Here is a 27,169-nt window from a genome sequence, read left to right as displayed (position 1 = left end):
GAGATACAAATCTCTAGAACCTTACGTAGTTTAACAAGAGATAATTTCTGTTGATGCACCTCAGTTTCAATCTTGTTTATCAAGTAGATCTCTAGTCACGTTACCCGACAGCTATGTGTCAAAGTAAATTAATTTGAGGCCATTTTGCGAGATTAATTAAATGATTCCTGATATTAAGGACTGAATGAAAAATGGGAGGAATGGTTTCATTTCTGACCTTGCTCAATTTTTAATGAACTCGCAACGGCTCGTACAAAATGGCTCTTTCTGTCTCTCTCTTATAAATGGTGCTGTACAGTAACTTCAACAAATGGTGGGCAAATTAAAGGGCTTTTATTGTCTCTGGAAGCAGCTGTCTGTAAGTCATTGAAACCGAGACGATTTGAAGGATACACTAACCTACTACATTTATAAGTTGTGAGGTAAAAAATGGAAAATAAAAGTTGTGAGAGTGTCAGGGTGTATAATTATGAGCTCAGAGATTATTAGAGTGAATGAAAGGAGAAAAAGTAGTTGGTGAAAACTTCTGAGGTTTTGATTAGATATGTTACATAGATGCATGAGTATGTGACAGTTGTGTGCAGTGCTGCACTACTCAGTGCTGGCAGGGCATGCTCAGTGTTAATTACGTGCGGTAATGAGAGAACAGAGCCAGACTGTGAGACACAGGGTATTTTTAGAGCCTCTGCAAAGTTATCCAATGCACAGACTCAATCTGCACAGAGACATACTGATGTACTTTTGCGCTATTCCAGTTCCTCTCTTTATTCTGTCATCCTACCTTTAGGCTCTGTCTGCTGATCATTTCAACAAGTGTGTGGATGGTGAAAATTGTAAAAAACGTATGAAGAATGGTGTTATTATTAACACTTCACTATAAGGTTCAGTTCATACCATTAGTAAATGAGTTTTTTCAGCATTTTTTGTCTAGGTTATGTTCATTTATACTATTTTTCATTACTCACTCATGTTCATTTCTAATAACTAATGTTCATTTGTACAACTTGAAATGCTAAAATGTATTGGTTTATAGAATTTAACATTAACCTAGATGATACCTAGTGCATTAACAACTGTTAACTATTGTAGCGAGATGCTCTTTTACATAATATATGAATATTGTATTGTCTTCAGTATTTTTGGATAAGGTCAGATAATACTTAACACCGAGAAACATTAGCTGGGAACTGTGGACAATGAGCGGGATATTTGAAAGAGTTTGGCTAGTTTAATTCTGGCTAGTTCTAATTGTAATGATGTATTACCTAGATGATACCTAGTGCATTAACAACTGTTAACTATTGTAGCGAGATGCTCTTTTACATAATATATGAATATTGTATTCAGGTCAGATAATACTTAACACCGAGAAACATTAGCTGGGAACTGTGGACAATGAGCGGGATATTTGAAAGAGTTTGGCTAGTTTAATTCTGGCTAGTTCTAATTGTAATGATGTATTAATCAAGAATCTGCTGTCAAAACAATGACCTTCAGTGTGTTTATGAGTCCAATGACCCTGTTGTTCTTCAAAAAGAAAGTTCAGACAGAAACTCTAACTTGACTATATGGTGCTCTAATAGTCTGTTATATGAGCGATATTATAAGATCCTTTATTTAATTGGTGGCGCAGTATCTAAGCAGTCTGGAGCTATTTGTGGTCTGGTACAATGCTGAAAATGTCAGCTGTCTTCTATTTGAGTATGTTTTATAAACCCCACTGCAATTCTCTGGGTCTTTATGACCTATCAATGCAATACTTTAACTTCAGCTGGCAGGGAAATAGAAGTACTTCAGCTGGCTTATTTTTCACTACTCTGTTGAACCCAAAACTTTGTCAATATACTATTGAACTTTTGCTCAAATTTTGATGGTTCACGTTTAGATGACTTCTACTGGCAAAAAGAATGGCACTTTGAAATATTGGTGCCGGCGCTGGCAAGTCTTTATTATGAGAAAGCGAACCGACAGGGAATTCTTTCCTTCTTTCTTCCATCTCTTGTGAACAGTCAGGCATTGTTGTTCTCCGATCAGCACAATTTTTGACTTTTATTAATAATAATAACAACACAAAACACATCTAACACCCTCAGTATTGGTGAGTGACAGCTGCGGCTGGTCCACCACTCCCCTGAGCCAAGCCCTGTCACATACACGCATGCCCAGCATGTCAGTGTCCATCTGGGATCCTACCCTTCAAACTTCTGTCGCCCAGCTCCCTTCCGGCAGAAAGACCCAGGGACGAGAGTGTGAAGTCAGGCCTTACAGGAGCAAGAAGAAAGCCGTCCAAAGCCAGCTGGTCTGGCTTTGAGGAATGCAAGGGAGATAGAAAGCAAAAGAGAGAAAGAGTGAACGTGAGAGAGGAAGGCAGACAGAGAACAAGAGAGAAAATTCAAGTAATACCAGGGAAATTAAGAAAGTAAGAGTGGCACAAAGATACACGAGGAAGGCCTTAGCAGCAGGTTCTGTGAAGGTAATCGATCATCGCAAGAAACAGGTGAGACACACAGCCATTCACAGATGGGGAGGGGCAATGGAGAAGATGCATTGTATACAAAACATTAACACATGACCTGACTGCTGGTGATTGGTAAGTAATAGAATGATGGAATAAAGATGGACATAATCATTATGTCCATCTGTATTTTGTTTCCTTTATATTTTCTGTTTTCTTCATCATAATTGCACTTAAAATCATCAAAGCGAAACATTGCAAGTTGTAACTTTTTTTTGCAGGATTGCACCTCTTTCATTTTACTTTAATAAAATTGAAACTGTGCGTAGAGGAAACCGATTTTCTAGGAGGATCTTTTGAAGGAATCAGCTACTTTTGGTTCAATACTGAAGTATATGAATATATATGGTAATATTTCAGTTGCAGCTATACCTGCTTCACATTTCATTATATTATTTAAAGAAATCTCCTTCAAGGGCTCAGTTTAAATTGCTGTAAACTTAAACTTAAAAATATATATTTTTTTAATTTCATAATCCTTTTACTCTGCTTACTGGCTGTTATCTACAGTATTTTCAGTTAAAGCTGATTAAAGACTAAATTTGCTGCAAGAAGAACAAATTGTGTTTCTTTCTCTAGACCACAGGTGGCTGAGGGTTCAGTGTGGTTTGTTAGGGTTCTGGTGCCAATGGGTGTTTGCACAGGGAATCCAGAGTATGTGCCTTGCCCTGATGGGACTATTTTTATGTACAGCTCCAGCTTTACAAGGCTTCAAATAGAATGTGAAAAAATGTGAAGTCACAGAGGGCACATAATCAGGGATTTCATCAATATCCACAGCATGAGTTTGCTGTGGATTCAATGGCTATATCTTCTATTGTAGTTTATTTCATGTGGCACTGGTTCTTGTCTTAAGAAACTGAATAATGAAGTACTTTAACATTTCCAGACGTTGTAAAGAAGGATCAGCAAGGAAAAGATCTGTTACTTTATCTTAACATTCTAAAATTCTGCTGAAATATCAATATATTTACTCAAGTGCAAAAAAAAAAAAAGTTAAAAGATGTTCTTAAGATGAAATATAAAGTGCATCCATGCAATCCATGATTGCTCATATTTACCTTCAAGATTTATGTCCAGGTGCAATTTGAAAGTGCTTAAAACACTGGATATTGAGGTCAGTGTGTATTAGTAATCACCTGGTGAATTTATCTGTATTGTTGCACAAGTTAACTGTACTGTGGATTAGAAAGTTATGAAAATGATGACACTCTCACCGTATTTTAGTATTAAGATAGGCCTAATGTAGTGTTTCAAAGTAAAACAAACAATTTTATAAATGTTAATCATTTATGAAGGCCTCATTCTGTTTTGTTTTATTTACTGGTCTCTGTATAACCATTTTGCATTGTTTTAACATGTTGTAATTCCTTTGATCTCCTGCGTGTCTCATTTTACATGTGGTAAAACGGTGGTAATACACATTTCCTTAAGTCCCAGCAAAAACAACCCATGTTCAGTACCACACCTCTTCCACAGATCCTACAACTACACGTGACACTGCCACATGCAACGTAAAACGCAGCCAACCTCTTTTCTCTGATTGGTCACTGACAAGTCGCTGATGGATTCGATTGGATGAGAAACATGCCACTTCAAAAGCACTGACCCTATTGTTGCTGTTGTTTTATAGAACTTACGTCAATCGTATCTAAGGTAGTGCCAGTCTAACAACCATAATAAATATTAAAATGGCTCTAGACGTAACGGACTTTTAGCAGGCAGCCAGTAATCGTTGCTGTGGAGGATTTTACTCAACAGTGTCGTCTTTGTTAACTTTTTGCGCACAGTGCCTGTCACTTCCTCGATTCGATGACATGCACATATAGTTGGCTATTCGCTTTCTCAAACTGTTAAACACGGTGATGTCATAGCAAGCCGTTTCCTTTCTCACTTCATTTCGCGCGCTCACTTAGTTTGCCGCTTTTTACCTTTGACAAAAACACAGTATCGAAGTTCTATCGTGTTGTTTTCATCATGTTTAAGTCGCTGTTCTTGAGTTTTTAATATTTGTTTTTAAACTGAAGATGAGACACGAGTAGAGTAGGAGGTGGAGGTTGAGGAGGCGGTGTTTTATGGCAAGCTCTGGTAACAGTTATTTCTTAAGACTACATGGAATTAGAATCTGTTTAATTGTTAAACTGTTAAATGTCGGTAATAACTACGAAGTAATCCAATAGTACGGTGGCCGAGAAGTGCTAAACAAATCACAATTCTGAAAACAAAATAACAAATTACAAACGCAAATGCAAGTCTAAAAAACAAAATAACAATTCAGAAAACATTATAACAAGTCAGAAAACACAATGACAAATCCGAAAACAAATGAACAAGTCAGAAAACACAACGTTTAAATGTATTGTATGAATTGCCTTTACTATGGAATAAAAAATATGGGGCGTCTATTTACATTTAGTTAAAAGTGGCTCTAAATCATCAGCTTCAGTGATGCAGATAGATAAGCGCGTGCCCTTGGCTTTTTGACGCGATCGACCCGGGTTCGATTCTGCCTTTTGCCAAACTTTTTTCCCCTCCCTTTTCAAATCTCGTATTAGCAATGGATTCTATTTACACTAAGTGAAAATAGCAGTATTTTTTAGCAATATGCTATTTACACTAAGTGCAAATACCTATTTACACTATGTTAAAATAGCAGGATTTCTATGTATTCTACTTGTTGCAAATAGTGGCAATTATCTGCACTTCAGTATTGTAGTACATTATAAAACAGTATGCAATAATAACGTATTGAGTGTAAATTATAATTTTAATTATTAAATGGATGCCACCTTATTGGTACATTAAAGAACTCCCTACACCTACCCTACCCGATACTTTATTTTCAACTTTTTTATTATTTTCTTAATTTTTTACTGAAAATAAATGCCTTTACGATGTGATACGAGATTTGAAAAGAGAGGGGAAAAAAGTTCGGCAAAAGGCGGGATCGAACCCGGGTCGATCTCGTCAAAAAGCCAAGGACACACGCTTATCCATCTGCACCACTGGAGCTGATGTTTTATAGCCACTTTTAACAAAGTGTAAATAGACATCCCGTATTTTTTATTCCATAGTAAAAGCAATTCATACAATACATTTAAACTGAGCTACTTTAATACCATCTCCTAACTTTCTACCATGACTGCTGTTCTTTGGGTGGTTTTTCCCTGTATACGTTGATTGACAGATGTCTCGTCCAGTCAGCGGTGAGTAATCCCAAACCAATGGCGCTGTCTCAAACTATACCTACCTTTTCCGGTTTGTCTGACTTGTCGTTGTGTTTTCTGACTTGTTAATTTGTTTGTCTGATTTGTCGTTGTGTTTTCTGACTTGTTATTTTGTTTTCGAATTTGTCATTGTGTTTTCTGACTTGTTATAATGTTTTCTGAATTGTTGTTGTGTTTTCTGAATTGTTATTTTGTTTTTTAGACTTGCATTTGCGTTTGTAATTTGTTATTTTGTTTTCAGAATTGTGATTTGTTTAGCACTTCTCGGCCACCGTACAATAGTGACCAATAGTTTTTTGGCTACTAGCCACTATCCTGAAAAATGTAACTCTGGTTTAGATAATGACTGTGCACTTCTAACTAATAGCCTCTGTTTTCAAGTATTGGTGGCACCTTTCCCAGTTTTAGTTGTAACTACTTTATGGACTAGTATGTCTTAGTTACTCCAATAGTTAAGCCTACTAGTATTTCAGTTTTTTAATAGCAATTAAATAGACATTAGTACCTATTTATTAGACACTAATATGCATTCTTATAATTACTTATAAAATGTCCAACTTTACTTATAAGATTCAAATCAGTCTATAAATTTGTCTGTTTGACTAGTAATTACATAAACTTTAAGTAAAATTACATCTTTAGGAACTAGAGCTAGTAACTAGTACTTTTAGTAGTCTACTTGTATTCTATGGTTAAGGCCTGCTCACACCAAGGACGATAACTATAAAGATAACAATAAAGATATAGTTCTAAAAATCAATTTTTTTCCAGCTGATGAATGATACAAACATTGACACCCAATCAGAATCCATCCTGCTATAACGAGCTCGAGAATTTAAAGGGGCAGACGAGCGTGTGCTTAAAGAGATGATATGTGTGCTGGTGTGGACGCTAATATCTTTATCTTTATAGTTATCTTTATAGTTATTGTTCTTGGTGTGAATGGAGCATTAGGCCTACTAGTATTCCAGTTTTCTTAGTAGCAATTAAATATAAATTAGTACCTATTTATTAGACACTAATATGCATTGTGATAATTCTAATTTCTAACTTTACTAATACGATTTCTAACCAATCTATAAATTAATTTATTTGACTAGTAAAAAAAATATAATTAAAAATGCAGTTGTACATAGGGAGATAGTAATGACTCTTAACATGTGGAATTTGCACCAGTGTCTTAAAAATAAGTACAGTAGGTCTACTATCTAATAAACAAGTACTAGTAGAGCTATAGATTCCAGTAACCTGGTATGGCTAATAGGGATAGTTACTAGTGAAATTGAAAAATAACCTAGTCATTATTTCATACCTTAAAAAACAAGTAACAGTAATGTGGCGATGGACACTATTTAGTTTTAAAGAATATATGTGAACAGGGCTTGCCGTAGGAGGTTGACGCCGTCTAGTGTTCGTCATATTGGGGGAGGAGCTTATGTTGTGACAAGAGCGACTGCTGCTTCTTCTGAGTTTGTCAGCTCAGCTCCCGAAAATAGAAGCCGTGTGTCAATGTGACTGAAAATACATTTATGTCACAGTGTATCTACGGGAGTCACTGATACACAGTGTCTATATACAGCGAGGGGGACCGCGAAGAAAAAAAGGTGAGTCGCAAAAATAGCAACAATGTTACACAGCAGCGGAGTCAGAGAGAAAGGAGGGAGTCGTGGAGTGAGACTGAATAAGCGCAAATTAAACGCGTTACAGTTCGTTTGGGAAGCTAAACATGGTTGTCATATGTGTGTCTCAGTGGTCGGCAACACGTTTGGATGTGTTTGTTGTCGAGTCGCGAGCTCCAGACTGAAGGACAGCAATGTTTTTCGTGCTCGTAATTCTCTGTGAAGAAGAGCTCGTGCGTGGTTTTGGGTTCAGTCCACTTTGACATTTGGCAAATGTTGCGCTCTAGTCTCGCATCATTATTTTCCGGGCGGTGTTAAATATTTATGGAGGGGCGATTGAAAACGACAGATATTAGTCAGGAAAGCCAGCAGATATTTACGGTAAAGTTAGAATTTGTGTGGATGTACTTTGCTAACCGTTAAGCTTTCGCTTCTGAATATGGTTGAAGAGGGTCATCTGCAGATGTTCAGAACTTCAGAACAGGGCAAGATCAACTTCAGGACATAATATTTCTGTACTTTGTTTTGTTTTTGAAGACTGGTTGAAGTTGCAAGACAGACATTTCTTGCATTCTGTCTTGCTGTTTGGACGGAACAGTTATTTAAAACATCCAAACTAGCAGAGACAACTAGATATACTAATTTACTGTACTTCGGACACTATAATTAGGGATTAGTAAAGTAAATGTTTTCCATTTTAAGACACATTAAAACACGCACAGTCAACAGGGTTAAAATGTAGGATATTATCTCCGTGGCCATCTAAAGCACGTCCGACCACTTTATGAATATTAGGGAAAGTTATTGATCTTTTATTATGCCGAACTTCGAGAATGATTTTGAAATTGGGAAGTGATTGCAGATAGTTTTCTCTGTGAAATCTGGTGCTGTAAATATTTATGGAGGGGCGATTGAAAACGACAGATATTAGTCAGGAAAGCCAGCAGATATTTACGGTAAAGTTAGAATTTGTGTGGATGTACTTTGCTAACCGTTAAGCTTTCGCTTCTGAATATGGTTGAAGAGGGTCATCTGCAGATGTTCAGAACTTCAGAACAGGGCAAGATCAACTTCAGGACATAATATTTCTGTACTTTGTTTTGTTTTTGAAGACTGGTTGAAGTTGCAAGACAGACATTTCTTGCATTCTGTCTTGCTGTTTGGACGGAACAGTTATTTAAAACATCCAAACTAGCAGAGACAACTAGATATACTAATTTACTGTACTTCGGACACTATAATTAGGGATTAGTAAATGTTTTCCATTTTAAGAAACATTAAAACACGCACAGTCAAAAGGGTTAAAATGTAGGATATTATCTCCGTGGCCATCTAAAGCACGTCCGACCACTTTATGAATATTAGGGAAAGTTATTGATCTTTTATTATGCCGAACTTCGAGAATGATTTTGAAATTGGGAAGTGATTGCAGATAGTTTTCTCTGTGAAATCTGGTGCTGGTCTCTTGCAGAGCTTTGGATAATTAACACCAGTAACAGCACGAAGTGTCACATTGGTGAAGCTTCGCAGGGTTTATTGGAGTCTCTATACTGTATGTTAGTGAATAAACTGAGACAAGTGTAAATTGATGCCATCAATTATTTTATAATAGCATTTTAATTTCAGTTGTGATTTAATGTTATTCTTGAAGTCACAAGGTCTTGTTACAAACTAGTGAGAGGTCTAGCTATTGTGTGGTACATGATTGTGACTCACATGCAAGGTCATTACTGCATTAAAGTTATTCAATTAAATCTAATTTTTATTTCATTCATGTTTAGTTTGGCCATTAACCAACAATGGGGTCATTCACTGTTATTAGTAACAAAACTAGACTAATACTGTTTCACTTTATAACATTTAAAACTGATTGTATTGAATTCATAGTTTGGTATTTTTCTCAGCACCTTAATACATGCTTGTTTAAAATGTTAGCTTTAGTATTTACTTTACTTTCGGACAGAGACAAACTATAAAAGAAGGTTAGATAAAAAAGTTAGTGCTTTAAATGCTTTACCTTTATGTACAACAAGCATTCATTGTAAATCATTTTTTTCCTTTCTGTAAGAGCTGCTGACTTTGACATGCACAGTGAAGGAACAGCCTAATCATCCAGAGGCAGAGAGTGTAGTACTTGTGCTTGTAAGATTACACATGCCTCTGTTAATGGCCCTGTAGCCCGCCATTTAGTTATCGGTAAAGTGCCTTAGACTCGCCTTAAATGCAATATTACAAGATGACATGTCATTTTGACCTTCACAGAGTGTTTTAGGCATGTCAGTCATAAATATTTAACAATTAAAATAATTATCAATATATATATAGAGATATAAAATTGATAAAAACTAATACTAAAGTAAGCCACAGTGTCTCAAACTGTTGTCCGAATGTCAAAGGCTAAATGGGGATGTGTTCATAGGGTTGCTCATTGCTTGTGTCTGACAAGCATTGTAATTACGAGCCACACGAGGCAGGCAATCAGGTCACGGTACAGCATCATGAAAATGACCTCAGGAAGAATGTTTGTCCCACTGATTGTTCGGCTTTTAAGAGGCTTACAACCAGTAGTCAGGGCCTAGCACACCATAGATTCATTGATTAGTTTGATATTTCAAGCTGCACAGAGAGATGGTATAATAGGAAACGAAGTGCCAAAAAAAAAAAAAAAATCTTGCACATGATTGATTATTTAGTGCTTGCTTGAGATATACAATAAAAAATTAATTGTATGTTTCCTAAATTATGTACATTTATATACTGTAAAAAGTGTAATTACATCTGTAATTCATTTCTGTAATTATTCTATAATTATCAAATCTATAATTACACTGTTCACTCTACCCTTACTCTTTAACTCACCCTTAAACCTAACCATTCAGCGAATCCATATAACACATATTTCACCTCAATAGCAGCACACGTATTTTCCAGTACAACATGAATACAATAAGAACGTTGTACCAAACTATTTTTTTAATGTAAGTAGTAGTTAAAGACACTTAATAAAAGTTGGACCCAAGTTTTATATAATATCATAAGTGAATATGAAGTATGTATTTGTGAAGGACAGGGATTTAATAAGCATTGGTGTCAGAATTGATTCTTTTTGATTGTTTGATCTCTGTGCACTCTGACTGAAATATTGGTTCATGAACTGTGCTTATAGCACACACTGAAGTTATTTTGTTGCAAACCATGTTCAGATATGTTTTAATTAAATTTGTTTTGCTGCCCTCGTTTTCATCTGAGGTACATTGTAAAGAATTAATATCCCAGTCAAGTGCATAATGCCATCACACTTTTTCCATCTGGCTTTCTGTGCGACTTCATTATAGTTTAATAAGCCTAAACTAAACATGGGTGCAAAGTCAGCACTGAAAACATCACACGGAAACTCAATAGCTTTCTGTTTACACACTCGACAATGAATTAGTCAGCGAAGGAATTCTTTTAATATTCTGTATGCTGTTCACCCAACATGCCCCTCTTCAAATTTGATAAAGCACAACATCACAATTGAAATTGGTGTCGTGCTGTGCTCTGTTAATATAGCATCTTTTGTTTATGTATGGTTTCTGTATTACTAGATACTGACATTACATTAGATACTGACTGTTTTTTTTTCTGTACATGACGCTGCTATTTCTGTTATGTTTATTTTTTTTATTTCATAAATCACTCCTCTTTTCGACCACAGTCACTGCTAATCTAGTTGATGCAATCAGTATCTAATAATATTTCCAGGTTAGACTCAACCGCCTTAATCGTCATTCTAACAGACATGTGACTTCTTGCATCTTCCAGCTTGAGCTCTGAGTTCACTTTAGCTGTAAAAGTTTTCTCAGGCCCGTTTCTTAATATTTCTCCCATAGGCTTGCTGTAGACTGTAGTTTACACTTCATCGGGTGTAACGCAACAGATTTATAGCGTATGCTATACGATGCACTCAGACGCACTGTCAGTGTGCGTCGTCCCATGGGCGTCTGTCCATGCCTGTGCCGTTCTTGTGAAATAATGTCAGCCGTGGTGAAGTCGAGCTCCAGAGGTGGTGATTGGTGTTACGCAGGGTGGGGGTTAGAGCATCTCCCACTGTGCTGTTCATAGCACTCCAATCTCACAGCCTGCTCTCAGCTCCTTCCAGGAGAGAGTGAATAGAGAGAGTCTGGAGTGTGTGGGCGAGTCTGATCTGCAATTAACGCTGGTTGTCAGAAAGAGAAGGCTGGCGTTTACACCATGCTTCTGAATCACTGAGCGAAACACTTTTCCTCTCTTCCCTTCCCTTCCCCCTCAAACAGGGCATTTTACCCGAGCAGGAGAAAGCACCAGGAAGCTCCAAGTAGAGAGAAGCATTGAAAGCAAAGGAAGAAAGAACGTAAATAAGACTTGAGCTGGATATTTTGGGTCCAGGACCGAGGATTGCGCTGCTTCGTTTGTTAGGGTAAGGCCCATCTCTTCTTCTCTTCTTGTCAAACAATGCTAAATCTGTTTTAATTACACAGAGGCTCACTTTTTTGTATTAAATCTAATGAAGTAAACATGATACAATGCCATATGGTCAGTTGACGTCTAATGTGGAGTGCCTGCCGTACTCTACATGCACGATATGATTTATATGTTGAAATTCTGTTGAAAACAAGTTGTTTGTCTTGTTCCAAATAGGAGTTACACTGGCCATGCAGAAGCTGTAGTGTTTAATTTGACGTTTAATTTCACGTTAGCTGAATTTAAAGTGAAACACCCTGTTCTTAAGTGTCTTATTTGAGTCAGCTGCAGCTGGCAAAGGATGCATTGTTCAGTCTCAAAGTTAGCCACAAATGTTATTTAACAAGCGGAGGCTGGACCTTTTTTTAAAACAAGGGTACTGGTATGTAATTTTGCTAGTCTGTAGTTTTTTTTTTCAGAAATAAGGTTTATTCATTTATTATTTGTCACTGCTGATAATGTGATGCAATCTATTATTTAGAGACTCAGATTGTGTAAAATCTGTATGTTTCATCTGCATCGATTTTCTGTAAATTAACTGAGTTTAAGAGAAATGTTAGTTTGCTCTCATCGCAATATAAACCAAAACAAGTAACAACAAAAGCACTCAATGACACATTTAATGACACATTTGTGCAATCCTTACTGGAAACAGGCCGTTTTCAGGGGACGTCATTGACTCTGTATTTGACGCGTCATGCTCATTACTTGTTTGAACGCTCTTGTCGCAGGCCTATTCTTTTTCCCAGAGTGTGAAGACACTTTAGCAGTTCTGTTCTAAATATTTTTCAGATCAGCCCTTTGGAATGTGCCGTACTTTTGCACCACGTCCATTAAATCACGCTCGGTTTTCTTTTTGTGCAACGGCTCTCTTTCACGCTTGCTCAGAGCAGCGTGATTCATTGTTTATTGGAACCCTATCATTGAGCTAGAGATTCCAGCATTCTCCCGTGAGACCTGGAGGCAGGATGCAGAATCTTGAGCCCAGCAGATAATGTTTGAGCCATAGTTTGCTTGTGTGGGCAATGCAGACCTTTTTCCCTCCTTTGGGAACATCTCGGAGGATTTTTTTTATTTGATAAAAGGCTTATAAATGGGCCGCTTTTATCACCATAAAGGGCAGAGTTATGAATATGCATCCACATGCATATATTCAGTTGATTTTAGTCTGCGCTGACTTCCCTCTCTATTATCTGTGGTTTTTGGATAGGCTCTCTAACCCAGCGGAATGTACGATGTCCCAGCGGGGTCACCCCATAAGTAGCAGCTCCAAAACCAGAAACCTCTGGCTGCCTCCTGTCCCACCACCATGCCACATTGCCACACTTTTGATTCTAAATAAGTTACCAAAGGATATGAGGAACATGTTAGGCAAACAGAAAAGCCATAATTTAAGACGTGTATCAAAATATTAGCTCCTCATTTAGCTCGCATGCACACACAACTGCGTCTGTTGCATAAATAGGTTTCCACTGCACTTGCCAAATAAAACCATCTATCAGGTTCTTAGCCTCCTCAGTTTTAGCTTTATTAGGCAGCTTCTTAATATGTAGCGATGATGATTTCCAAACCATTGGCCTGGGGATTAGCATCCAAGTTGGCAGAGGTCTCCTCACCACATGAAAATACAGCTCACTTTTTGACATGAGGATAAGATTTCAGAGTTAATATTGGTTAAATCGTATTTAAAGTGCATAGCCAGTGTTGCAGAACGGCTGGGGTAAAAAAGCACGCACAAAATTATAATTAAATAAGAGCATGTGAGAGGGACTTACAACTGAGAATTATCTGGCTAGACACACGTCAGCTGAATGTATTCATGTTTCTCTATTTGTCACTACCTAGAAAAGCCGTTGGGTCTGTCTGGATCATCAGGAACCAAATTTAGGTGAGAATGCTGGGATAAGTTGTCAGTGTTACCCAACCAAAACAATTGTAAACCCAAACTTTCTACTTCCATCTTTGTAGTTTCAAATATATTTTATTCAATTTGTCAATAACCTCCATTTAACTTCTGACATTCATTAAAGGCTTTTGAACATTAATGACCATCAGAAGTTTAATGGAGACTCTGTAGTCCCAGAGTGCCATAGCCACACTGTATCAAATTTCTATTTAAACAATATAAAGATCATTTTTAATATCGTAAGCATTTCAGAGCTTCTAGGAAACATTGTATTGTTAGGTTCAGTCTGTAATTTTGAACTGGCATTGACCGACCAATTTGTTTTTCCATGCATAAAGACAATTTAGAAACCCATACATGTTTGATGTAATGGCATGTTTAATAGCAGATATCATCTGCTGTAAATGATCTACCTCTTTAGTGCCTCACAATGTGAAAGCTATGTCTGCATTGTCTGAAGAGACAACTAACGTTGACCTTTCGACTGCCCTGCCCTTGGTTGTGACCTCTGGTGGTAAGCCACCGATACGGTCCACTCAGCACATGTCCTGCTGAGCAGTGCAGAGCGGCTTAAGGATCGACGGCCTCTTTCCTGTCTCCTTCGCCCTTCCCAAAGATGCAGTCATGCTTGACGACCTGGTCGCTCTAGTCTCTTTCGCTTTAGGCCGTGGCTGGGTCCTCAGCATCATGGGTGTGAGGATGGAGCCAGAGCAGCAGCCCAAAGCTGCTAATCCTCTTTCCCTACTGATCCTCTTCCTCTCTGCCTCCTCACCCTGCCACCACGCCACCCTCTCAGGGTTAAGAGGGCAGCTTAGAGAGGAGTCCCATGTTACTCAACACCAGAGCAAAACAAAGCAAAAACCTTCAAGTGTTGAACACTAATCCGTCTAGTCCATGGAGGGTAACTTACCGTAGATTATCTCATTTTGCGGGTCAACGATTAGCTTTGACACAAGCTTCATTATGAACTCCTATGAGTGCCGGTTTATCTTGAAGTGCCACTGTGATCAGGATTATGTCTTTTATCTGTTGTTGTACTTGTCATCAGAGTGTCTCTTTATCCTTCTGGGTCCCAGCCCATTTCTGTCCTCTGTCGGGGACATATTTATTTAAGTACTATAGAAATATCAGTTTTATAGTAAACTGATAAAAAATGACTGTAAAGACGTATCATTTTACAAAATATTTCTATTTCGAATAAATGCTGTTCTTTTGAAGTTTCAAGAAAGAATCCTGAAGAAAAAGAATGCTGAAATTAAATTATCATGGTGTTCACAAAAATAGACACTTTTATTTAGCACCAAATCAGCATATTATAATGATTTCTGATAGATCATGTGACACTGAAGACCTCTAGCAACTTTGAATTACTTTTTGAGTGTGAGACAGAGCATATGTGAAAGAATAACTTTTAAAAGCTTGTGAAAGTCCTCTCACAGCCCTCTTTTTGTCACGTGATGTCACTGAGGGTACATGTAAGCAAGTGTGGCTTTGAGGTGGGCTTGTGTGAATGCGTGGTGGAGACAGGCACGGCTGATGGCTCGGAGGAGTGACGCAGCCTGCACCTGTGTTCCGCTGACCCCCCCCACTGTCTCTCACTACCTCTGCTCTGTGGGCACTCATATGTGCTTCAAATGGCAGCCGTGCACTGCTCCACGTGCTCAGGATATCAGCATTGAATGCTATCGTGGACACACCTAAAGAGAAACATGTCTCAGTAGAACCATACAGTACTGTTGTGCTTATTGTTTTGAGCCGACATCCCTTCTGGCTTGTTGTTTTTCTCTAATATTATAGTGGGTGGGTTTTGAATGTGATGTTGTTTTCATGCCACATTATTGTTTTCTATCATCACCGTGTTTGTAGTTTTAAGGAATTGTTATAGCATAATGGCACATCATCTGTCACTCATGACAGAGTTGTAATGCCAGAGTGTCTGTAATGCTTTCAGCTCAAAGACAAGCACTTCTTCTAAAAAGATACAATACCACTGTTTTTTATTTCTACTAGTTAGAATTCCTTCACAATTAGTGATGGCAAAATTACTGTGTAGTAGGCTATAGCATAGTACTGTATAACGTTTGTATTGCAGTCACACAAGTGAGATTTATTAATTTCTCTGAGTGAACCCTCAGATATTCAAATTGCAGTTTAAATCAGACACTAGTGCTGGGTGAAATAGCTAGAAAAAAAACTCTTGATGATGTTCAGTAAATAATTTACTATTTATTTCTTAGTATTTTATATTAATATTAACAAAATCTTGTTTTTTTGTTAACAAGACTTTCCCTTTTTGCCAGAAGCACAGTTCTCTTTAAACTCACTTGAACCTGACAGGATGCTAAAATGATAATGCTAGATAGAGTAATGCATTCAGTCATGAAGGAAATACAACTATGATTAATTACTGATGAAAAAGATCCTTCCACAAAAAAAATGTCGTTTTGTCACACTGTATCAGTTAATCATGAATGAGCATTGTTGAGGTTCAAGTCATGTCAGAACCTGTGGCACAGTAGGAAATAATGCAGCTGTGCTCCACAAACAGGAAGAAAAGGGGCCCTCAGCCATGTTTTTCCCAGTTGTTGGAGAGATTTGGTGAGTTTGTGGTTGCAAAAGGATATAAAAGGTGTGATACATGACAATCAGAGAGCCATACTGTAAATTGTTATTAGTGGACATTTAATTATTGACTTTCCTTCTTTGGAGTTATTCTGACGAGCCACTGCGAGAAGAAAGACAAACCCATGCTGGAGATGAGGCCATTATATCATTGTAATGACAGGCAGATATGTTCAGAATATAAAATGCTAAATTACTGTCTTTTGTACATCACGATTCCTCTCTAACCCTAAACACATGTCCGATCTGGCTGTGAACCCTGCCGATATACTTCTGGCACACTGTCACATTAACTGTGAGGGAGTTTTAAATTACCCTAATCCCCTGAATTTGCGAAGACGTAATTCCAGTAATATATGACTCCAGTGATTTGTCAAGGCCACCTGGAATATTTTCCATCTTTCCACTGTCTGCAGCACACTGATAGCAGGATGTCCATGTAAAAATCTCCATCCTTGATGTAAATGGAGCTCTTTGTCTTAACTGTGCTGAGAGGGAAATTGCCCGTGCTTTTAGTTCCATATTCAACACAACGCTATTTCAATGGGGTCTTTTATTTTACTGGTGTTCAGCCGAAGAATTCGACTATAGCCGGGCCCTCTTCCATCTTGATTTCTATTCTGTTGCCGGATGGAAACAATCTCAAGCTTCAGGGAAACATCGGCCTGTTTTCTGTCCATTCAGTTAAGTCCAATTCAGAACATTTCATTACAGAACGTAATGATTTAAAACCAGTATGACATGACTTGACTGAGAACAGTATCTGCTAGCTTCAGGTGCTTTGGCTGTCATTGAGATTTTCTCTCCATAGTCTTGTATCCTGTTCTGAGCCGTAACCAAATATCGTGAATAGTTAACCATAGTAAATCTCTGTAGCATGTACATGTTTTATTAGGTGTCCCCTTTCATTGATTTTGCACATTGATGAGATTAACTCTCACAGGTCAGCAGCGTCCGTCTATTTATCACTCGGCTTGCCATGCCGATACCCTGATATCGCAGAGGAAGCATGGCGAGATTGGTATGGGCTGAAAGGCCGATATGAAGTAGTTGACCTCTGCCATGTAAGGAGAACGAAGTGGAAGCCAGGACAGGGAGATATCAGTTTTACAGGCATGACATCACCCTCCCTCTGGTGCTGGCACTTTACAGTGAGGGAAAACATGACGCCACTCCCTCGGTAAAAGTCTGAGCAGTTAAAACACAGCAAAGTACACAGGACAATAAGATGCACATGTGGCTTTGTTTCGGTGAAGGGTTTTACAAGTACATTAATATGGGTCAATCTTCAAATATGGTGACTGGCAAGTATTATAATTGGTTATATGTAAATTTTTCCGGTATTTTAGTGAGCAAATTGAGGTCACACTATACGGTGATTGATTCCGCCAAGTGTACTATGTCATGTCACTGTGTTCTCAAACTCTTTGGTTGTACTACACCCGTAAGTGCGTAAAGTTCTACTTGTTGCCAGTTTTCTCTCTCTCTCTGCTGATCCAGGTGAAATAGAACTCGGGGCCTGGTATATCAGCTGCTCTGTGGCCATACTTGGCCAGCATCTCTGACACCCGGGGTCTTATCTCTCACTCGGTCGCCCCCTCCCCCTCTTCGCCAATTGGCTGTCTGTCAGTGGCTTAGCTGCTAGCCTGCTTCGGAGCACACATGGGAAGAGAGCTAGGCCGTCACTAACCACCCAGTCAGGCCACAGGCTATCAGGGAACAGCTGGGCTGAAAAGATTCCTGGGAAGGCAAACAGCAGGGCCTCACTCTCGCTGGCACAATGTCACACTAGACCCTTTTGTCTCTGTATTTTATTTTTAGATTTTCCTCTCTGTCTTAAAGCTAGTTTTATTGACGTTGATGGTAGAAATGAGACATGTCAGGTCAAGATCAAGCCTGCATTTCCCATCAACCCCTATGCCACATCTCTTTCACTGGAGCGTCTGGACCTCAAGTGGCACATGTAGTCAGCAGTATGCAAATCCCGTCAGATTCAGTGATGAATTCGTTTATCAGTCGCTCTCAGGAATAACCGTATCGTGTTCCTAAACCAATGTTTGCACTTTGTTTCTCTGCATATTTGAGAACTCATTAGAATAAGGCAACTGAAAGATTTGCCTTACCTAAAGAAAGCATTATTTGTTATGCTACACAGACCGAAGAATTCCCGCTAACCGAAAAGCAAACATACGCAGACAACACATATCTGTGCACTTCAAACATTAGTTCATTGTGTGGAGTTAAGAGAGAGACTGCATTTAGAGTCCATTAGTTAAAGAGAAGCATTTTCGAAAGAAGTGCCTCCATTGTACAGTACATTGCAAGCAGACGTTTATGTAAGAGCATATCTATATTTTAAAATTGTTTTGCACTGAATGGAGGAAGTAAAAATCATCATGGCAGCCTCTCCAGAGCATGTATGCTACGGTTGCATTCTTTTCTCTCATTTCGTCTCAAACCATTTCTCATCAGGCGGTCTTGTTCTGCAAAACAAAGAGTCAGTGGTTTTAACCTTCCGCAAAACTTAACAGCAGACTCCAGCTAAATAACACTAAGTGGATTCTACCGTTTCAGCCCATAATGAAATTAAAAGAACAGTTTGACTTGCCAAATAGATGTTTTTTTTGACATTCTCTTGAAATTGTAGGGTACTCTGCAATTGCATTTTTTTTCAAGGGCCCCAGAGAGATTCAGCTTATGGGTCGAGTTGCCATCATGTCATTTTGAAAAATCACACAAGGGGAAGCATTTTTTATCCCGAACAGCTTTTTGCTTTAGATTTCAAGCAAATTACATGTAGCTTCATTGTCGCTGCCTTCTTTTCTTTCATAGAATGTCTTTTTTTAATCTGCTACGCTGTCTGTGTTTGTCCCATGCTGCCCTGATTGCATAAACCTTTTACATAATGGAGTATTGTAGAACAGTGGGACTGAAGAGGATTGAAATGTCATAGGGAAAGAGCATAGTATCAAATATTTATTGTAAGCTGTTCTAAAGTTTTCCTGTAAAAAGCTTAAGTATCTCACAGGTCAGGCAGAGGAAAGCATTCGGTGTCTGCTGTGACAGCTGGAGTTCTAAAGTGACGATTTTCTTGTTGTATTTGGCTGCAGAGATTACCTTAGTTATCGCACTGTAGATGTTTAGTCAATTGCTGATATCAAGATTTGTTTTTATATATATTTTAGATTGCATATTTTTAGCGCCGGTGGTTTAATAGCATGCTAACAGCAGGCTGTGTTTTAGTTGTTAGACGATTTGTGGTAAAAGTGCCGTCTTTAAATCCATTCCCTGTAAAGCACAACTGTACTCTAAGTAGGCAGCTCACTAGATTTTGGAAAGCAGTCACAGCATTGTGAGTGATTTGTCTGTGCAGAGGATGTTTCTGTGAGTTGTGTGCGCATTAATGCACGGCATCTTTAATACTCACGCGCCACTGTTCCCTGAGGAGAAAATCTCAATTAATCTCCACTGTTTATCATTTCTGAGCTGAGATCTGTGCAACATCAAAAGACCGCCATGCCAGTTAACACAGCTCACAGGGTGGCTCTGGGCAAAATGGGGGTAGTTCTGAGGGTGGGCAGACACTTTGTGCATCAGTGGGGGATTAGTTATCTCTGGTGATGACTCTCTTTCTCTCTGTGATGATGGACAGTCATGCAAAAAGAGCCAGGAACACATGCCATCACTTCATACAACAAGTCCAGAAGAATGCTTTCATGCAAACATCTAGAGATCACACCGACTATGTGTGTGTGTGTGTGTGTGTGTGTGTGTATAAAGCTGTTAGTGTGTGTGAGAGCGGGTGAGAGAACAAGAGGAAAGTCAGAATAAATCTTTGAAAAAATAATTCAATTGAAATGAATCACAGTAAGCATAAGTTTCATTTATCGACAGATGCATAAAAAAACTTGAAAGATTGAAAGTTTTAGTGCCAAAGTTTGACCTGTGAACTCCTGTTGTAATTTTACACTCTATGAACTTTTACAAAAAAATAAGTATAGTCAAAGAGCACATTTAAATAAAGTTTAATAATGCATAATCTTGAGAGACTCGCCAAAGTGGGGAGTAAGAAAAATCCTATGCCGACTTTTGTGTCAAGATATTCTGTCGGCACATTGACATACTGTCATAATGGATTTTGGTGATGAAATTATTTTCAAGACAAGCTCACAGTTCGTTCTTTTTGATTTCTCTTGTGATGGAGATGTTGAGTGAGCTGGTGTAGATACGATGTCAAAGACGATCACACATCAATCAAAGACCCTGATATTTTGGTTGGTACGCTTTAAGTTACCCACTTAAAGACAACATAAAATTGCATTCGCAACAGATTTTACTCCTGTGATGTGACACATTTCTGAATAAAATAATATTCATTGAGGGGAAAAAAATAAGGGCATGACTTAATTATATGCATCAGAAATTGATTGGATCATAAAAAGTGGGCTTTCCAGAATTGATTGTCCATTTGCACCAATGTTTGCTTAAAATAGTATTTTAAAAACATACTGTTTTAATAAATGTCCAATCTCAGTGATTCACCAAAGCATATTACTGTAAAGAAATGATTGTTGTTTTCATATTTTTTTTAATCGAAATGTAATAACTTGCTCCACTTTTGAAATTACGTTTCTTTTCTGCTAATGTAACTAAGGTCACTTGGGTGAAAAAAAATTAGAAAATTATGAAAAGAGAATGATTTTTTTTTTAAAAGATAATTTCCCACTGAAATTGTTTCATTTGAAAATATGTCACATAATGGAAGCTAAATGTGTCTCTGTCATTTTGTTGTCTTTACTGTTGATCATGTTAAACTCTCTTGTCACATTTTAGCTGGAAATTGGCCGATATAAATGTTGAACACAGTGTGTTTTAAATATTCAGTTGTTTAGTTGATACCCTTAAATACTTCTGCACTAAACTGATGGCTTGGAGTTCCATCACTTTTATTATAAACTCCAAAATCCCAGATCCCAGTCACCATTAACATGAGCAAACGTTCACCCACCCAGCGCAGTGGTCTCCCCACATGAAATGGATCTAACTGTTCGGAGAGGGTCATCGCTTTATCCTTGAGAAACTGAGAATCCATTCATCGGCTCGGCTTGGAAACCTGACTGACGCAAATGGATCACTGGGAATATGAGTGTCCCAGCAGTAATTATGTTACAACGCTGCTACCGCACACGACCAGAGGGTAGGGGGGTGGGCGGTGGTGAAGAGAATAGTGATACTTCTCTTGTTTCATTACAAGATTTTTCCCCCTCTTTTGTCCTTTTCTTATTGTCATATTCACACACACACACACAGACAGTGCACAACGAGTGCCTGCTTTAAATCAGTCATGACATTTACCATGTGCTGAAGAGTGAACTTCACAGTAGCACGTCACACCTAACGACTGTGCAATCAAAGGGTAGTTTTAAGTGAGGCTAGTTGCACTATTTCTTGTTGCTCTTTTCTGCTTCTGACTTTCTACATTTACAGATGTCTTTGTAATTTTTTCTGTGAAACATTTATCGAGAGCTGAAAGAAAATTATGTAATGGATGATCAAGGAGGGGCATCTTGTAAGGAGATGCCCCAAGGCATCTTCTCATTCAAAGTCACCTTGTGTAGTCCACAGCACTCCCAGCTCTCGACCTTGCTAAAATCCTTGATTAATTGTGGGCACGTCTAGTTTGCGCTCTGCATTCTTTCACTGTGAATGTAGCATGTTTGTATTGCTTTTATAATTTGAAGTAATAGACATTCTATTCATGACAATAGCATGGTTTCTAGTGCATTTTTATATGAATTTTGCAATATTGGTTGAAAAATTTTATGATTTTACCCAGATTTTGCGCTTATTTACAGTCTGGAGAAGTTGACGCTGGTTGCCGAAAGTCAGAGCCATTCTGCAGATTTGAGTTGGACAGATTTAGTAGAAAATCGCTTGGTTTATGATGGTCACAGACTCTTATTTTTTTAGCTTGAGACTATGAATCCATCCAGTCAGAGGATTGCAAACTTGTGATATTTTGAGCCAATTTTAGAACAGATATTGTTTTCATAGTTTCTGCGTGAGTTTGTTGTGATTGGACCCTATATAGGGTCACAGTTAATGTTCTATTAATTTATTATTTGTTTTATTTATGAATATATAGCATTTTATTGACTATAAATTAAATAATTGATAACATTTAATAAAAGACAAAGATCTGAGATGACCGAACACCTGAGAAGAGATGATGCCAACCCTCCAGAAGACCTCGGATGATGCCAACCCTCAGACAACATACAAAACTACCTATACCAGGGGTAGGCAAGTTCGGTCCTAGAGAGCCACAGTCCTGCAGAGTTCAGCTCCAACCCTAATCAGACACACCTGAACAAGCTAATCAATGTCTTCAGGATTACTAAGGCTATAGGCAGATGAGTTTTCTTTCAGGGTTGGAGCTGAACTCTGCAGGACTGCAGCACTCTAGGACCGAACTTGCCTACCCCAGACCTATACTAACTTGAATTAATAAAAGGGCCTCAGTGGCTATACTTTTAGTTTCTAATTTGCTGTTTTAATTGCACATTTTTTATAATAAATTTTGATGCATTAAAGCCACAAAATTGGATAGAAACAGATTAAGAAAGTTAAAGGCAGCAACAAAGCAAACAGAAGTCATTCAATTGAATGATAATTGGCATTTTGACATGACATGGATGATATTGACTGACACTTAACTATAAATGCTTCTTCACATTTTAAGAATAGAAAGGAACCTGATTAATCATGCATTTTGGGAATTTTTCTCTCTTGTTACCATACCTGCTGTTATTACTGCAGTTCAAGCCTGGGAGCGTTTGGATGTGGTGATGGCATTTTGGAGGTGAGAAGTGGCTTTCTCTTCCTCACCTCCCTGCCTCTGAAACGGAGCTTCCCCTGTTATAGTTATACATGAGCTGTGCGGAAGATCGTCTCGGCTGGCATTGATCCGGACAGGGAGTATAGTGCGGTCAGAGGAGAGTTGATGAATGAAGCGTGCAGTCATTAGCAGAGATTAACCACCCTATGGCTGTCTGCTCAGCAGTATCAGAGAGCTGCTCATCAAACAAACACTATATGAACATCTATATCAAACCTACTCTTATATCCAAAAAATGATTCTTTAAACTAACTTAATTCAATTATGGACAGTGGTTCCACACAACCAAATTGTTTTTTTATTAACATTAATAGAAGATTTTGAATCTATGCAACCTCTTTGCGTTGTGACAACACGATTGAATGAGGAAGAATCTATGTGAAATAGTAATGTCCAACCAAATCAACTTATTCACTTCCCTGTAACTTAAACTGGTTAAGTTAAGTGAACATGTTTTGGTTTATTAAAAACTGGCTAAATGTGTTTCACTCTATCAATGTGTTTCACTCTATCAACAAGTGGTTCCATCCAGTTAGTTCAAGTTACTTTAACTAAATGATTTCTATTTAAAGTTACTCCCTTCAACAAAGCATTTTTTGTGTGATTGTCTTGTAATGAGTCATAAAAGACAAGATGTCACAAATGATCAAAGTGTAGGCCTATTTGTTAAACAAGTGCAATAAATACAGTTACATGCAGTTAAATACAGTTGAAAACACATTACAAAATTGCACAAAATAGCAGAAATATCAAACTACTCTCATTTTTATAATTGGCATTTAAAGGTAACCAATCATACCTTATTCCAGGAACAGGAACTGACTCCAGAAATAACTTCTGCATGTACTTCAGATGTGTACCTGAGTTCAGGAGGGTTACTCAAGTTCAGTCCATATATCAGTCCCAGAAACATGGTTTTGCATAAGGTATACTGCTAAGGTCCTGAAGAACTTTATCTTCCAACACTCCAACATCTGCTGGGCTGTCTTCAATGTCTGCACCTTAAAATCTTATGGCATGTATTCCCATGAGGCTTCTGGATCACCTCCTGAGTGCTGGCAACATCTGTATCCTAGAGAGGATATTTAAAAGGATGGAGTACTCTTAAATTCTTGTGTAACTTTACCATAGCATTTATCATCCTTGAAAATACAAAAAACAAACAAACAAAAAAATGTATACTCACCATGTACTCCATAATAAGACTGCTAGGATCTTCAATAGGGTACTTCAATGTCATTAGTCTAAAGATGCAAACAACAACATTAATGAAATTTTGCCTTTACATTTTTTTCTAAAAATCACAAGTTAAAAAAAATATTAGTCATTTATCTATTATTATTCTGTCTGATTATTTCCTTATGGTAAATACAGGCAAGCAGTCAAGATGTTTTGGTGGAAAATGAAATATATTTGTGTAGTTTTAACAAGAAATATTTGAGTAAAACGAACAGTGCACAAAACTATTTTTTAAATGTATATCTCACAGAGTATCTAATGCAGAGATGATGACACAGATCAGACTTAGAACATCGGTGGATGGTTTGAATGAAGGGTTTGCAATATCAATGGTGCAAGTTATGTGTCATCTTGCTTTCTTGGGAATTACTTTTTTTGGTTACATAGGACTTTGTTTCTCAGAGCTGTCTAAATACAGCTTTGTGTTTGGGTCAGCCAAGGATAGACACAGTCTCCCGACACATACATAGTAACCTGGAGCTCTAGGGACATGTCTTTAGATCATATTTCACAAATAGTATTGTATAAAGTCCCCTTTAAGGAAATCTTCACCTCTGTCGTTTTCCACTGTGTGAAATGAAACTTGTTTATTATTATTGATCACATCCTTCCTTTTTGTGATGCAAACGGCAAGTTTCCAGATTTAAGCATGACATAAGCTTTGAATGACAACAAGACGAGTTTAGAATTAGTCACATTTTTCAGAGCATCATTCAGTGACTTATAAGATTTAGCATGCAAATGTGCCCTCCTAGTTTTTATTGTGTGCCAATATATCGCAAAATCTATCGGATCGATCCAGTTATGCCTCTAGGATCATTTAGTTTTTTTCCTCAAGCATTATCTACACACTATTCCCTATTCTTTTATTCTATTCTCTTATTATATTTTGCATAATGAAATGCTGAAATATAAATGTAGAAAATCTCTAGTTCACGCCTGTGTGAGATTCCTCATATTTTAGTCTCCCCTCCAGGGCTCTTTTTTTTTGTTGACATGTACATATGTATCATTTTCCTGAAACACTGCTCATATCCTGATCATCTCAACTAGAGTAGAATGTTTCAAACTCATTTGTCCTGCCGTGTAACATCACCTTAAGCCATGTTTTAAAAAGGAAGTTAACATGGTGTGAAAAGTTCGTTACGAGTGAGCGCGCACAGCGTTATTCCATCTGCGCTCACTCACACTCCTTCTCCGAGCCTCATTTTCACTCATTTCTTCACGCACACCCCTTTGCTGGATCTTATTAATTATATCTCATTAGTTGCCTTGGAAACAGAGGTGAGGGAATGTAGAGAGAGGAAACTGAGAGACTTAACAAGGGAAAGAATGAGAAGATGGGAGCCACAGAGAAAGGAATCAAGGAAGAAAGACAGCAGGAAAAAAAAGTGTGAGGTGGAAGAGAGGAAAGTGGCATTGTCAGATTAGCATCGGGATACATTAACAACGACAAAGCTGCCGGGGCCGGATGCTTTACCATGGACTGCTGGAGAGGAAGATAAGCGCATGTTCACAAAAGCAGACACCAGTAACCCTCCTCCCCATCCAGGCCAGGGCCGCCACATCTGCAGGTACACAGCCACCTCTTAGAAGCCGGAGAACAAAAGCCCAGGCTCTCCACCCACCCCTTTTCCCTTGTGTTCTTATATCAATGTGTCAGTCCAAATGAATCCTAAAAGTCTTCCCACTAGACCCGCAACTGCAACACCACACTAAATGGAGGCAACTCAATCCATTTATGCTAGGAATCTACTGATTGTTTGTGGTCGGTCAGTGCGATCATTTATATTTCAAAGTTCTACATGGTCTACTGCAGATCTGTCCCATTTTATGGCTTCATCCTTCTTTGGTGTGTTATCGAATGGTGATTCATAGTTATGTTAGCTGGGAAGGTTTGAGCTTCTTATCAGTGGAGGCCAAAAAAAGGGAAGCCTGGTGTTGCTTGTTTAAAAAAAAACACATCGAATGAAAAGAATAGAAAGTGAGCGAGAGCTCGGAAGAGCGTGCTGGAGTCGCCTGCGAAATGGCCCTGGTTGTAAACATAATAAACATGGTGGGAGAATACACAGGAGATGGACTTGTGTAGTTGTTTAGTCTCCTACAGACAGGAAGATAACAAGGGGAAGGATCAGAGCAGATGCTTGTCCCAATGGCTCCCTTTCCTCCCTTTCTTCTCTCTCTCTCTCTCTCTCTCTCTCTCTCTCTGCCTCTCGCTTTCTCTTTCCCACCCTGTCTAGCTCTTTCTCTAATGTCTCTGGCTGGCTGCTATTGGTCATCTGAAGGGGTTTGAAAAACAGGAAGTTGAGGAGCAGGATGTAGGGAGAGCGCTCTGCCCACGGCTTGTTCTGGGACGTTGAGCTTTCAGGGCGGCTGTGCACAGGAAACGACACTGTCATGATGGTGCCCTAGGTTCTGGACACTGCCTAAAAAGTAAAAAGAAAAGTAGTGACCCTCTCTTCTTTTTCAAGTACTGTTACTAGGTTTTACTTTACACCATTGAAGTAAGGTATGGAGGATTTTTTTTATTAATATTGCATTTACATTGCCAGAGCCATTCACTTGTTAATAATTCAGGTTTACTCCTTGCTCGCTTGAGTATATAGGAGGATTTTTTTTATTAATATTGCATTTACATTGCCAGAAGCCATTCACTTGTTA

At 38.2% G+C, this 27,169-nt stretch overlaps 1 long non-coding RNA gene across 2 annotated transcripts in view; it reads left to right on the top strand.

The window, feature by feature from the left end:
- Positions 1–2,188: 2,188 nt before the first annotated feature.
- LOC107563071 (uncharacterized) overlaps positions 2,189–27,169 on the top strand; it is a 34,640-nt gene continuing 9,659 nt past the window's right edge. The window contains exons 1-2 of one of the 2 annotated variants that reach the window (XR_001606074.1): positions 2,189–2,497; positions 11,657–11,799. This is a non-coding gene — a long non-coding RNA (uncharacterized lncRNA). Of the gene's footprint in view, positions 2,498–7,137; positions 7,347–11,656; positions 11,800–27,169 lie in introns of those variants that run through there. The other variant, XR_001606073.1, reaches the window with a different exon arrangement.

Source organism: Sinocyclocheilus grahami, unplaced genomic scaffold (genome assembly GCF_001515645.1).
Source record: "Sinocyclocheilus grahami isolate Dianchi unplaced genomic scaffold, SAMN03320097.WGS_v1.1 scaffold856.1, whole genome shotgun sequence".
NCBI classification, from domain to species: domain Eukaryota; kingdom Metazoa; phylum Chordata; class Actinopteri; order Cypriniformes; family Cyprinidae; genus Sinocyclocheilus; species Sinocyclocheilus grahami.
Note: the sequence above shows the minus strand (reverse complement) of the source record. Positions and strands in the feature narration are given on the sequence as shown.